The following is a 15,577-nucleotide window of genomic DNA, read 5'->3' as shown; positions in this document are numbered from 1 at the left end:
ACTTAAAAAGTAAGTGAGGAGCTAGCAGAGGAAAATGGCACATTACAAAGATGTCAGTTTGGTTAGATGAGACATATTTACAGACCCAGGCCTTGGAGATAGCTTGGATTGCTTCCCAACTGGTTAGGGGGGCAGGGGAGCCTGTCTCGAGTCTCTACAGGAGGAACACTGTGCAGAATGAACACTGGTTTAGCACCTGAGACACTGTTCATTTATTATCCTTTCCCTTTAAAGTAGTATCTGAAACAGCAAGTTCTGAGCCAGTATCTGTTTGAACTGAGATATTTTGTTTAGAGAAAGAAAGAGAAGACAATCATTTAACAAAATTACTGACAAATATAAAGAAGAAACAGCAGGACTGAAATTACCACCTCATATGAGGAATTAAAATCATTAAGAATAGCAACAAACTGAAAACTCAGAAAGTAGTTCCGGATTCATCAAATGTTTATTCTGTTATCACTCACAGGAAAGTGAAAAATGTAACTGTAGACTGAATTAGATATTCACCATCTACTACTTTTTCATCCTTATTAATGTATTTTTGAGAGGGATAAACAGCTGTAGTACAAAATAAGAAGATAAGCGACCATTCACAGTATTTTGGAAGAAACTCTCCATGTGAATACATGACTAACACAGGACTTCTTGTGTGTTCCTGTCTGGCGTATGTTAACAGCTATCAATTCAGATGGGGTACTGGGCTATTTGAACCATACTTCTGCTCCTGTGAAGGGGCTCCAACATTCCAATGTTCCTATGGCCTATTACTCCACAAAAAAAGTCACTTTCATCATGTGAGATGGTCAATACTCAACACAAGCATACTTTTCAAGGTTACTTGAAGTACGCTGCTGTAGAGAAAAAAAACTGGATTCAGTCTGACTATTAGAAGCAAAGAGAGAAAATATAAAAAGTACCAAGGCATTAAAGCTGAAAAGCATACCATAAATAAAGTTTACTTTTCTGAAGCTTCACCTAAGCTGAAGTCTTCTTGCATCAAATTGTTAATAAATAAAAAGAAGAAATTGTAGCTCCAGATGAGAGTTCTTGGTTAGACTGATAAAGACTCATTTATAAGCTCACTAGAATACACTTGAGTTGATATAAGAAGCAAACCTCTACACTAAACTGAGACACTGTTTGCCTTTTTTTGTAATGTTAACAGTCATTTGCTGAATACAAGATGCATGCTCAAGAGTTCTGAACCATTCATAGGAATGCAACCAATTTCAGAAGCAAAAAGTCTCAAAGAAAATCGTTATACTACACAAAAGCAGACAACTTAGGAGAGACCAGAATCTGAACATCTGTGACTTCATTTTTCAATTCTTGATGGCCCGTTTTTCCACAGTTGAACACAGCAAACTTTACCACCATCAAACCTCTGTAGCTATTAGCAGAGAACAGAAATACCTTACAACTTAGTTAAAAAAAAGTCAGTTGAAGTAAAGCGAGACAAATCTGTAGGATATAGGGCTTCATTAGTTCTGCTAAACAGGAGTTACCTGTTTAAATAGTACCCTGTTATAACAGATAATCCTAAATAAACTGAGAATTGCCGGAATAGGAAGTTTTTCTTCTGTTTAACTCTGCAGTTTCATAATTACAAGAGACTTCTTAAATGTGGATATTTCTTAAAATCAGCCAGAATCTCATTTGCTTTGTGGGAAGTGTAAAATGAAAAAAGACAGCCATAAGCAGGCTACATAAAATCATAGCATAATATTAGGCTGGAAGGAACCTCCAAAGGGATCTAATCCAACCTCACACTCAAATAGGTCCACCTGAATTCAGTTGCTCTTGGCCTAATCCTGCTTCATTCAGACAACCTCCAAGAACAGAGTCTGCAGTCTCTCTGGCAACCTGTTCCAGGGTTTGGCTACCCTCAGGGCCAAAAAAAATGCTCCTCCAGTCTCATGGGAATATCCCATATGTTGCAGTTTGTGTGCATTGCCTCTCATCCTACCAGCCTGCACCTCCAATAGTCTGGCTTCATTTTCTTGATCTCCTTCCATGATGGTTTTGGAGATAGCAATAAGATCTTCCTTTAGTTTTAACATAAGTTTCTATAGGACCTTTGTAAACACAGCTTAAAAAGCAGTAACAGCAGCATTTCAGGCAATAGCTGAAGGACCACTTTTAATTGTCACTTACTTTACACTAAGAGTTATTTGTTAGTCTGAACAAAACTAAAAATTAAAAAAAATAAAATAAAAAGCAGCACTGTGACTGCTTTAAAGAAATGGAAAATCTTCAGGTCTCTGAAATTTTAGAATCAATCCTGAAAAGAATGAAAAGGTTCTTCTGAAAAAAATAAAACAATAAGAGTACTGAAAAGACTGGGTGTGACCTATCTTTCTCTGAGAAAGAGAAAGAAAGTCTCTTTTTTAAAACCCATTCCTCATGAATCCTGAAAAGGCTGAGAGATGAAGGGAATCACAGAATCACAGAATGGCTGAGGTTGGAAGGGACCTCTGGAGATCATCTAGTCCAACTCCCCTGCTCAAGCAGGGTCACCTAGAGCACGTTGCACAGGATCACGTCCAGGTGGGTTTTGAATATCTCCAGAGAAGACTCCACAACCTCTCTGGGCAACCTCTTCCAGTGCTCTGTCACCCTCACAGGGAAGAAGTTTTTCCTCATGTTAAGATGGAACTTCCTCTGTTTGTTTGTGCCCGTTGCCTCGCGTCCTGTCGCTTGGCACCACTGAAAAGAGTCTGGCCCCATCCTCTTGACACCCTCCCTTCAGATACTTGTACACATTAATAAGATTCCCCCCTCAGTCTTCTCTTCTCCAAGCTAAACAGGCCCAGCTCTCTCAGCCTTTCCTCATAAGAGAGATGTTCCAGTCCCCTAATCATCTTTGCAGCCCTCCGCTGGATTTGCTCCAGCAGTGCTGCATCCCTCTTGTACGGGGGAGCCCAGAACTGGACGCAGTACTCCAGATGTGGCCTCATCAGGGCTGAGAAGAGGGGGAGGATCACCTCCCTCAACCTGCTGGCAACACTCCTCCTAATGCACCCCAGGATACCAYTGGCCTTCYTGGCCACAAGGGCACATTGCTGCCTCATGCTTAACTTGGCATCCACCAGCACTCCCAGGTCCTTCTCCGCAGAGCTGCCTTCCAGCAGGTCAACCCCCAACCTGTACTGGTGCATGGGGTTATTCCTCCCCAGGTGCAGGACCCTGCACTTGCCTTTATTGAACTTCATGAGGTTCCTCTCCACCCACCTCTCCAGCCTGTCCAGGTCTCTCTGAATGGCAGCACAGCCTTCTGGTGTATCGGCCACTCCTCCCAGTTTGGTATTGTCAGCAAACTTGCTGAGGGTGCACTCTGTCCCTTCATCCAGGTCACTGATGAATAAGCTGAACAAGACTGGACCCAGTCCTGACCCCTGAGGGACACCGCTAGCTACAGGCCTCCAACTAGACTCTGCACCGCTGGGAACTGGAAGAGCTAGCCAGTTCAGCTTCTGGGAGACTGCTTTTCCTAGCAGCTGTAGAGTACTGAATTATTCAGAATGGAGAGAGAAGTGGTCCCCTTATGCTGGAACATGAAAACCAAACCAACCAGAAAAAAAAAAAACACCACAAAGGAATGTTTCAAACATCCATCTAATACACAAAAATGATCACTTGAATAAAGATTAGTATTCTTCCATCTTGGTTCCAGATATTTTATACCATATTGCTAGAACAGTGTCAGCCTTTCACTGCCTGACAGATTTCATATCACACTAAGAGAAAGCGAGTGGAGAAAACTACAGAGGCATCTGGACTTGCCTCCCAAAGAAGAAAAAACAACAACCAAAAAAAGAAGAACTCTCTCCCCCCACATACACAATCAGGAGAGGGTGGCAGAGGGTATGCCAGTATGCCAGATAGTCAATTTTTTTTCTTCATGTTGTATTTCCTCTACTGCGTCCTATTAAGATCATCAAACAAAAAGGTAAGCAGTAACTCACAGACCTCTCCAGTAAAGCTGTGTCTCCAAAAAAACAAGTCTGAATGCTTCTGAACAAGCTTCCACCTTTCAGAGAGATTTCAGCACTGAAAACTTATTAAAGCAGGCACACAGAAAGAAGACAAGCAAAAAGTCTCCTTAAAGGTATGGCCTTATCATTGGTGTATACACTGATCAGGAATATTTTGGCCTACATGAGGCATACCTCTTAAAACAGCATTTCTTTTCAGAGTCTGCCATCCAGAGACCTGAAAAGACAGAAAAATAGTCTGAAAGTTAACATCCAAAATTCCTCAAAAACAATCTGTCACATAGAAATACTTAGCTTACTAAGTTCACTTTAAAGTATCTACATTAATTCAAGACAAAAAAGGGGGGGGGGGACAATTAATATCTGATTAACAAAAAGAAAGCAGGAAAAGACTGTCAACATGGGAGCGCAAGGGAGAGGGAAGAACTTCAAGAACCACCCATGTAATATATTCTCCCATGAAAGGACACACTTACCATAGCAAAAGAAAATTACTCAAAAATCCAAGCAGTCTTGTCACCATGTGGTGGCAAAATGAACAAATTCATTACCTTCACACATAACAGAAGAAAAAGCTAACTTGAACCACAACCTATGGACTATTTAGGACTATTTAGGTGATAGTCACTGAAGAATCAAAAGATTTGGGTTTGGAGATCCACAGCCAGGTGAGTATTATTCTCAGTTTCCAAGTTACATTTAAAAGTAAATCTGCCCTCTCTTTCTTAGTTTCCAAAAATACTTTCAAGGAAATATGAAATATTTCCAGAATCTCTGGATATTTTCCAACATAAAATTATAAAAATGACTGTTTTACATAGCTTTCCAGACAGACAATAGTCGCACATGAACATAAAGCTTGACAAAAAAGGCAATTTTTAAATTACACAGACTTGTCTGTCACACAGACAAGTAAGGAGTATTGCTACTCACATCTTCCTGTTCCAAGAAAATCAAAGGCATAGTCTATAGTTATTGATTTTGCTCTTATATTGCTAAGGGAATGATAAATACCATGATACAATGAAACATTCATGACCACATCAGGCAAGAACTTCAGTGCAATGCAAATACTCTCTTAACAACTTTTAGCAACTTCATAACTGCTTTGACTGCATTCAGAGAAAAAAAATAATGTTAACTGAAATCAAAGCAGGGTTGTATCAGATGCCCTTTTGTTGGGTCCCACAAAAAATGTCCTCATAGAGGACGTAAAACCCCTCACATGTATGGGAGAAGGAACTCAAAGGCAACTGCCACAAAAGAATCCATCCTGCAGCAGAACATGGAGAACAGAACATGCAACTACACTGCTGCTGAGGAAACTACATCACAGGCTTATCACCAGAGCATTCTGAGAACACATCACAACATAAAATTATCAGTAACAAATGTTTCCAAAAGGGATTGTCATGTGTCTTCCCTCATTGCTACTTGGAGAGGACAAGTAATACTGCAGTTAAGCTAGAAGGAGAAAGTGGCACTGAAATTGTGAGCAAAAAGCCAACAAACAAATTCATCCTACATGACTACCATGCCTGGTCTAGATGCAGGAAGACAGTGATGCACTGTAACAGTTAAAAAGAGAGACATGCATTTTTATATTTCATGTATTTTCATTTTTATATCTAGACATCTGTTGGAGACTGGGCAAGTAGACCTACTGTCCCTGCATGCTACATAAGGCCCACGGGAAGGTTAGTATTTTAAGATGGATTTTATTTCATATAAGGGATTGTCCAAACTGCTAAGCCAGCTGCTCCTGATGACTTGATAGATTATCGAGCTGCAATTCTTATTTGCACCACATGGTCTTGTGAAGCAAACTGAACAAAATGGGAAGATAGCCTTAGAAGTACAAGTCCAGAACTGGAGTGAATGGCTGAAAGATTTATAAAGCATTACAAAGCACCTCTGCTCCATTTCAGAGAGATAAACGTGCTATTTTAGGAAAAAAAAGTATAATAATGTTATTTCGTTAAAAAGCAGAAATACAGTGCACACACAATACCTATGGAAAGGGCCTGAGAAAAAAGCCACATGTGGCAGATGCTAGTAGTTTTGCTTAAAACGTTACTGAAAGGTACTAAGACCATAGAGCAGTGAAAGCAGAAAGAGAACAATAATAGAAATAGTAGGTATACTTCGTTTCACAAGGACAGTGGCATTACAGCAAAAGTCACGGCTCTATGACAAAATATCGCAACAATGGAACTTCAGTCAAACCCAAAACTTCAGATGGGGAAGACCATTTTCAAATCAGGGCATAAGCCTGGAATATATTTGCTAGTAGCTGCACACAGGTGAAACCGAGTAGACAAACCTACAGCAATATGTATTAAACTGCAGAATAAAAAAAAAAAAGTGCTTTCCATGGTGTATTTAGCTGCTTAAAAGGAAGATCTAATGCACGTTTTGAGCATGATGCAGCTAGAGGCAGTGTCGCACTGTCATGAGGTCACCGGTATGAAGAAATAAAGCACAGAATTCGTGCCTCATCAACTAGTTAGATTGAAACATACAAATAGCCTATTCTTGTAATCAGTTTCAATAAAAAGATTTAAGCTGTTAACTTCTGAACAAACAGAATTCGTTCCACACAGAAAATTTATCTAACAGTAACTTAAAAGAATGATGTCTTGCCTATCTGCAACAAATCAAAAGAATTAAGGCTAAGAGAAATGAATTAATAAAAAAAAAACAACAAAGGTGAAAAACAGTTTAATATTAAGTATCTTGCACTTCTGCAAATGTTTTCATCACACAACAGAAATTTGTCTAAATCATTAATGTATTTCAAGAGGACTGGAGAAATAGACATAGCCCTACTTTAGTTGCTAACAAGGTCACTACAGTCTGAAGCCAACACAACACTCTGGAGAACAATGAGCGTATTACCTCAGCTGTCTAATCTCAGTTAGATAGGGGACATTTACTTAAGACATGAGAGGAAAAAAGAAAACAGTATTTGTGGTTGCTTTGACCACAGACAAACTCTTGTTTCAAGCATGGCGAGTTATACTAGCTTTGATTTTTTTTTTATTTTTTTTAAGCAAACTTAATATAACAGCCACTTTAAAAAAAGAGTAGTAAGTTCAAACATACTAGAAGTGAGGAGGTTTCGGTGGGATTAGTGGAATACGATAGATAAATTTTATTTAGAAAAAAAAATCTAAGAATATTGTAAACTCGAACAAAATTCTTCCTGCTGTGTTTGCAAAGCACTGTTTAATAAAAGAAACTATTAGAAACTTTTTTTTTTACTGAGCAGAAAGAAATATGGTTCAAGATTCACATTTGTTCTAACAAACCAAGTTATGACTAGTAGCACATATACTGCCTTTTTGTTACTTATTTCATCCACATAACTGTATGTCAAGGCAGCAAATGTACTTTTTTAAATATCATGGCAACAGCTCAAATTCTCATGTCTGAGTAAACTCTTCACAATTCATTTCTCCCATTTGTGAGAATGTATTAGCACCAGCAGATGGCACCGAGTCCCCAAGCTTCATAAAGCAGGTATGTATATCAGTTAGTAACACTCATTTTCAACCCCAGGATGAAGAAAAATGCTTACAAACCTGTTGTTTCTCTCCTCCTAAATCAGAGATCTGCTGAGCACAAATACACCATATATTTTTTTGTTTTAAAACAATTTAATTAAAAACAAAAATTTTAAACTTTGTTTTAAATTAAATTTTTAATGTGTGGAATGCTGCATTTCAGTTCTGTGCCCATTACATGGGCATGCTGAGCAGTTTGCAGAGATCACATATGAACTTGCTGACAGGTCAGGTTTCTCCAGTTCCAGTAGAAATTTAAGTATTAATTTCTCACCATCTCACAATCAATAAACAAACGAAAATCCTGGCAGCAGACAAGACCTACAAACTAGTCCAGCACTTGTTCCTATTTTCTGGGTATCTGCCTCACTGTCAGATGACTAAAATACTATTTGAAACCGATACGCAATTGATCCTCACAGAGGATATTAAATGATCTAAAATTAATAGTAGAAATGAGTGTCATATTCTACTACAACACTTTTTCCAAGGAAAGCCACTTGTCTTCTAGCCCACTTACAGCAATGGTTCTTTTTTCTCCTCGCATGAAAAAACTCAGAGTAAAGATAGATATCTCCACTTGTGAACGCTGCAGAGGTGAGAGGCAGAGTATGTAAGGACATCTCTCTAAACATGTTCACAGAAGCAAGATAATGGCAGGGCTGAAGGACAGCTTAGAAAGGGTAATACAAAAAGAGAGTATGTAGACAAAAGATGGATCCACACCAAGAACAGTTCTTCCAAGAAGTTATTTGTCAAGAGGCCAAGGACACTCCAGAGTAAGTATAATCTGTTCAAGACCTATCTTAACATGGTAATGCATTGAGAGCTTACAAATATTTATCCACCTTTTATCTTTCACAACTACAGCATGCTCATGAAGCACGTGAATGCCAAAGCAGAGTAAGCTGCTGGCAATAGACATATACTTCAGCTGCAGTTCAGAAGGAAAGAGAAACAAGCACACATATCCAAGTGGTCTGTTTTTACTTGTATGTGCTTAGGTCTAAAGCAGTGCAGATGAAATTTTAGTGAAGTCCACTTAATATTGACACATTTATCCCAATTAAAACACACCATATTATCAAAATTGGAAATAAGACCAGCCTAATAATATATTTTAAAAAATCCAGTTAAAGCAAGTCCAACACAAAGACTAATGCCCTCCTTTTCCAAATCCAGGCAAGTCTACCAAATCAGGCATTGAGGAATCCTCCAAAGGCTTTAGTTCAGCCATGATGTTTTCCACCCTTTCTATTGAATAAAAAAAGATGGCAACATGGAAGAAGAATACAGGCTCTCAAAGTTCATTACATGTTATTTTAAAATATGGCACTTAGAATAAAGAGTCTTCATTTATTTTTACAACTAAAATACTAGCTGCCTTTACCACTAGAAAAGTGGCATTAAACTGACTAATTATTCCTATTAGGCAGCACAGAATGCACATGACTATTGAGATAAGCCTATGTCACCAATGTTTCTCTTAGAGTCCTGCCTGCATGTCATACAGAAGTATGCTAGTCCAACAAGCTGTAGGTTAACAGCTTGGCTCTTAGAACTGATGTAAGCTTCTCAGTTATTCAAATTTCCATCCAATTACAATCCAAGCTCATCTGAAGCTCTCCGTAAACACCATTCCAAAACACTTAAGTTAGTTTCACTTAAAAAGGAAAAAAGATGTTTAGGTCTACATAAAACACCTAAATCATCAGATTATACTTACTTTTCATGAAGGGATTGGAAAGTGACTGGGGCTTCCTAGAAGAAGCAAATGTCAATACCCATTTTGTTTTTACACATTCCAATACTTTACTTTTTTTTTTTTTTTTTTTTGAGACATTACACTGTTCCCCATTGAAGGAAGTGCTTTGCTAGAAAGTTTAACTCTATAAGCCTCAGGCTGGTTATTGATTTCTCCACAGCATTTTGAACTATTGGAGTTTTGTGTCATAGGTACTGCCCATTGGCATCAAGAATACTTTGCCTACAAAATACATTCACAAAACCAGTCATGCAAATAAGCAAGAGAGAAGGTGAAAAGACAAGGGTAGCTGGAAAAGAACTGTACCTAAAGCTTTAGAATTATACTACATTTTTCATTCTGAAATATTCCCCTAGCTTAAGTCTGTTTTAAGCACTTTTTTGAAATGCTAGCATTAAAAAAAACAAAAAACCACACCACACTCATTTTGTGGACAGCACGTAAAAGTCCTTTTAAATAGACACTTAGAAACTTTCAATTGATACATAATCATTACCATAACTACAAGAATATTGACCAAAATTTTAAAAAGCAAAAGCTCATGACCCTAGTTTTAAATTGCCTGTGTGAATTGGTCACTTAAACGGTTATTTGTTTGGCTTTTTTAATTGTTGGTCTTGATTCCCTAATTATAAAAAGTAACTGGAATGATTTTTTTCCCCTTCTTCCCCACAACCATTTGGCAACTTAAACAACACCTGAGACATGAGGTCTCTTCTGAATACTGTGGGGGTTTTTCCTCCTCATTTCTGTCCATTCAGCTTTCTTCACTTCTTGAAAGTTAAGTCACCCAAAAATCAACAAGTGACAGAGCCTGATTTTCTTTATAATCTATAATGAACAAGAGGTGTAAGACTAAGTCAGCTGGCTTTATGCTATTTAAGGACATGGCAACATATCTGATACAACTACTTTTTCGTTGTCTAATAAGATAGGAAACACAAAATTCACCTCCATCTAACAGAAAACAAACTTAAAAACTAATATTAAAATTCCATTTTTCATCCAGAAACAGATTCAACAACAGAAAACAATCTAGAAAGTACCCCTTACCATTTTCTAAAACTATGCTTTTACATTTTATGTTTTGTAAGAATGTAAGTAAATGGCTATATTTGATTACATATTTGCTAAAACACATACCCAGGATACCCTTCCAGTTATAAATATCATGGGAAGAGTAGAGGTTATGTTTATTTTCAGTGGAAAAATAACTTAATGGTTACCAGAATGGACCAAAATTCTTAGGAGAAATACAAAAATTACAAAAAACTACCAAACATTTTAAATAAAATTTTCTTGTTCTCAAGTATAAATTATGTCATTTAAATTATTCATTCAAATCAAGCTAACTTTCTAGTGCTTCAGGTCCCAGTCTGAATGCAGTGAGATGCTTGTGTAGGCTTGTATTGCAAGTGAAAGAAAACATACCAAGCACTGAATTCCATGTTTGCTATCCTGTCAACTGTATAGACTAAATACTAGCATAAGTTTATGTTGTTTTAAAAAAAAAAAAAAAAGTAGCTAACCAGCATTTCATTCTGAATACTGTTTATTCTCTACATTGAGGTAGACATTTAATCAAAAAAATTCATTTCTTTGTGGATGATGCATTTGATATTTGAGGTCCACAGCTAAAGCAATCCTGAACATAAATTCCATGCAAGTACTAGAGCCACAGCTTGGAAAGCCCTATCTAATTATACTGTGCTGGTTCAGAAATCAAAAACAACTAAATCCCCCAAATTCAGTTAGCATCATATGGGTCAGGTTCCCCCACCCCCTTTCTTCTTTGGGATAGGCCAGTGTTATTCAGTTTTCAGCCAGTGAACTGCAGACCTCAGAAGATCCATGGGCTATTTCTAGAAGGTCTCTGAAAATTAATTAATATCACAGATAATTGGGACAGAAATTTACATTCACTATACACACTTTACACACACACACAAAACCAGATAGTAAAGAAACACACAAAAACATTGAAAAACAAGAGGATGGGCAGTAAACTACTCCTGTGATTAAATACTCAATGCATACGCAAGTAGTCAAATTATGGTGAAACAGGAAGTTAGTTCTTGGGTTTAACTTTTCAACTGCTGAAAAAACAGGCTTACAAAATCATTCCAAATCTAAATTAAGAAAAACATTTCAAAACAGAAGTAAATCATTACTAACTCTTCCCTTAATAATAAAATTAACTAAATGTCAGTTTGTCAGTAAAAAGACAAGAAACTAAGGAGCTGTAATGCTTACTGTACTTAACTCATCCTCAGCTTTGCCTACCTATTTGATTAATGAACATTACAACATTACAAAGAAGAAAAGCATCATCCCTGCATTAGGACTCACATGACATTTTCTGTAAATGTTAACAGCTTTATTGCATTCACAACACATCAGAATTCATAATCACCATGAAGTAGTAATGCAAAGTTTCCTATTGAGAGTGCCTTCTATCCAGGGATGTGAAAGAACAAATTTACAAATATTAGCAATACTTATTGTAGCACTAATCACATATTTATTAATCCAGAATGCCTCAAGGGTTAATTCCACTAGTCAGAGTCCAGTATTATTTAAATTTTACAAACCACTGGTGAAATACTTTCTGAAATAACATTCAGCTCTAGTTCCACACATTAAAGAAAGACGGCATGAAACTGGACCAAGCACAAAGAAGAATCACCACAACTAGGAGAATAAAGAGCCTGAATGAAAACAGAGCCTGAATGAAAAGAATTCTGTCTTCCTCTCTTCATCTATCACAGCTTGGTCCGAGAGAGCAGCATGACTGCTACTTATAAGAAGAGAGCAAAAAAAATTATTTAAGCTAAAAACAAAGGATGGGAAGAAAACAAAAATCGGTAAATTGGCTTAAGTGTAAAACTTACGGAATTAGAAACCTTCTTTACTTACCTAGGGACAGTGGGAGGTGGTGGAGACATTAGCAAAGGACTGACTCAATTATTCAGGCAACATTGTGGGCTTATATTGTTCCTCTAAGATCGCATTCCTTATGATGATACAGGAAGCGCACAGCAAACTCAGGAAGAAGAAAAGTGTTCACCTTTCCTCTCAGGAAAGCTGCCAGCTGCAGATCAACCAACAGACACAAACCCTTTCATACTTTCAACTTTGTCATTTGCACTGCATCCATTAATCCACTCTTGTAAAGTCTACCTGTAGTTTCTCTAGATCTTTCTTTCAAAAGCCCACTATAAAGTTTTCTTGCGGGATTATATATAAGGAAAGAAAATTAAAGTGCATTTAAAATGCACAAAAGGGAATTCAAAAGAGCACTGAAATTGAGCACCCTGCTCCTACCAAACTGGAGACAGATTCTTGGCATTAAACACCTTCGGCTCTGACGATGAAAGCAAACAGAACTCTCTGTATCCTGAAATGCAGGACCAACAGCTTCCAAACCTGAACCGGTGATGGTTAAAATTGCCTCATATGAATATGCATAATGCATCAATATTAAATCAGAGCTTGTCATTTTAAAAGTTTCTGTTTAGTAAGAGGAGCAAGAAAAGTACAAAGTGAGAAAATGGCAGATCCTTAACAGAAACAAAACATACATACACACTTAATACAACTTGGCCTACTTACTTGACTGCTTCCCACCTACTATCACAACTGTCAGCCCCAGTGTGTTATTCCCTGTATCTTTCCTCCTCCACTCTTTCCATGGCCTCAACCGTTCGTAGAGCTGGGTGAGAGAGAAATACGTATTACATCCACCCAACACACATTGGCAAGTGTAATTATGGAAGAGATCATATTCTCATAATTCAGCAATAGGAGGTTTTTCAAGAGGCAACAGCAGCCATCTATCACAAAGGAAATAGGATAAAGAATATAAGAGAATACATGATATGAGAAATATTTTTAAAGATACATTCAGTTTTCTTTCAAATAGAATATTAACTTTAAAAAAAATTAACCTTCTGTGCAGTCATAGTGATCCACCTTGAGCTTAGATTTCTACACAGATTTCATTATACAATGATGTGTTATCTTAAAATCAATACCCATAAGTAACTGAAACAACTCCTAAAGACTGCTGCTATTTTACAACTGTTCAGTGCTGATACCACTGACAAAAGCACTCATCCTAGAAAAAGCAGCAGCAGTAACAAAAATCATGCATTCATGTGATTAGCCAAAAATGTACAAAAAAAAATGAATCCAACTCCAAGTACTTTAAGAGTAGCTAAAAATATACTTCTGCTCTTTTCTTAAGGAGCATTAAGATAGCAGAACTTTTTCAAATAAAGCAGCTATCTCAAAAGAAGCGTACTACAACCAAGGTTCCTAAATTACATTGTTCTCATGTATTAAAATTGCATAGCCAACCTGTGAATGTCAGGAACAAGAAACACTGATTAAACTTTTTTTTTTTTTTTGAGTGAATACTTTACAAGGCAGTGAACAAACTACCACAAAAATACAGGCAGCATGAATTTCTGTCAAGTAAGAAAGGACAGTGTTAATCAACTTTTCCTACATTGGTCACTAGGGTCAACTAGATAGCATTAAATTTCAGACACAAGATACTAAATAGCTATAAGATAGCACCAAACTCCAACAGAGTCAGAACTTGGAACATCAGACACTGTACTGAAGTTCCCAGCCTATTGATAAAAGGTTGCTTTGGCAAGAGATTTGCAAGGAGCAGCAAGGGCTCTGGAAAGCTGCAGACTGAGAATCAGTTGGTCCTTCTGCGACAGCATGAAAATTGTAGGTATCATTGTGCCTGCGTCATCAGCAGTGAAGGTAAACAGGATGCTCTCAGCTTCAACCCTAATCTTCCCAGCCACTCCCTCCTCTTGACCTCTGAGAAGAGTAATGTGCGGGCAGACCAACAATCAACAGCAGAAGAGCCGGGGGAAGGGAAAAAGCACAACAAAAAGAGGTTGAAAATGTGAAAACTCTTTAAAAAAAAAAAAGCATGGTATCTTATACTGGTTTTAGTTGTTCTGCTCACACTCAGATTCACTGAAATTAGAGATGTAGTATTTAAACTACGATATGGCTTATTACAATACTATTGAACCCATTCAGAGAAGTTAGGATGAAATTTTATGCCCTGATTTCACGTATCCCATAGATTCAGCATCATCTCGGGGGGGGGAAGTATTATGAAGAAATAGATAGGCATAGGACATCTAATTATCTTTTGTAACATTTGCTGTCATCTTATTAGTGACTGTAGAATTTTTTAAACTTGCTTCACTATTATTTGCAAATTTCTTCAGGTCTGTTTCCAGCTGCCTCTCAACTGAAATGCACTTGGTTGTTCAGACCATGGATTGTTCAGGATAAAGTCCTGAAATGTTTCTAACGAGCAGTCTAAACCCACTTCTGGATGCAGAATGATACCTATGACACTAAAATGGTTAATATTTTCTGCAAGACTGTAACTGAACAAAACACACCACTGACTGATCAGATTTGATCCTACTTTTCCATTTTTGATAACGAATCGCTAGCTTAACTATATTCAAATTCTCTTTAAGTTCTCCTGTTTCCTTTGATTAGAGCTAAGGGTGCAAGGTTATTTTCAATCAATATGTATTACTACCAATGATAAAACTGAGATGAGATCTTAAAGTATCAAAGCATTCAAAAACTTTAAAAATACTATGGAAATACAGCATTGTCTCAGGAGTGACTTTTTTTCTTCCCCCCCCGTTAATGAATACCACTATAGCCTTCTCTAGAATCTAGCTCATTATCAGAAATCAAAGTCATTGCTGGAGGCACTAGACTTTTGAAGAAAAATCTACTCTTAATTTGAGTACTACCCCAAATGAAGTCTTCTCATAGAGATATTGCTAATTTCTGAAAAAGGGAAGATGAAGATGAAGAAGAATCTTCACATAGGAACAGAAGACAATTCTGTTGAGTATTTAGTAAAAAGCCTTTAAAAATTCAGGTGGTCAGTCACCTGACTCTGCTATTAGCTCAGACACAGTGGCAGCCCAGGAAAACTGTAACTATCAAGATGGATGTCTATGCTGAGAATACAGGAGGCACCAGCAGGCAAAAAATAGAAAGGCACGTCTACAATTTAACTGAATGCTCATTTTACCTGCAACCTCTTTTTTTTTTTTTTTTTAAATAAAAGTGAAGTTTAATAAAACCCAGATTACATCATTTTAGAATAATCAGCTCTAGCTGCATGCGATTCAATTGAAAGAATCTGAAAAGTTACATATTCATGTCTTTACTTAAAAAATTTA

General features: G+C 37.3%; 1 protein-coding gene across 2 annotated transcripts in view; it reads right to left on the bottom strand.

Annotated features, from left to right (window-relative positions):
* The window catches only part of PCGF3 (polycomb group ring finger 3), a 27,976-nt gene extending 23,744 nt beyond the window's left edge, over positions 1–4,232 (bottom strand). The window contains exon 1 of one of the 2 annotated variants that reach the window (XM_026071795.1): positions 4,173–4,232. The gene's annotated coding sequence lies outside the window, so the exon portion shown is untranslated. The remainder of the gene's footprint in view (positions 1–4,172) is intronic. The other variant, XM_026071797.1, reaches the window with a different exon arrangement.
* Positions 4,233–15,577: the final 11,345 nt, after the last annotated feature.

Source organism: Apteryx rowi, unplaced genomic scaffold (assembly GCF_003343035.1).
Source record: "Apteryx rowi isolate R43461 unplaced genomic scaffold, aptRow1 scaffold_330, whole genome shotgun sequence".
NCBI classification, from domain to species: Eukaryota; Metazoa; Chordata; class Aves; order Apterygiformes; family Apterygidae; genus Apteryx; species Apteryx rowi.
Note: the sequence above shows the minus strand (reverse complement) of the source record. Positions and strands in the feature narration are given on the sequence as shown.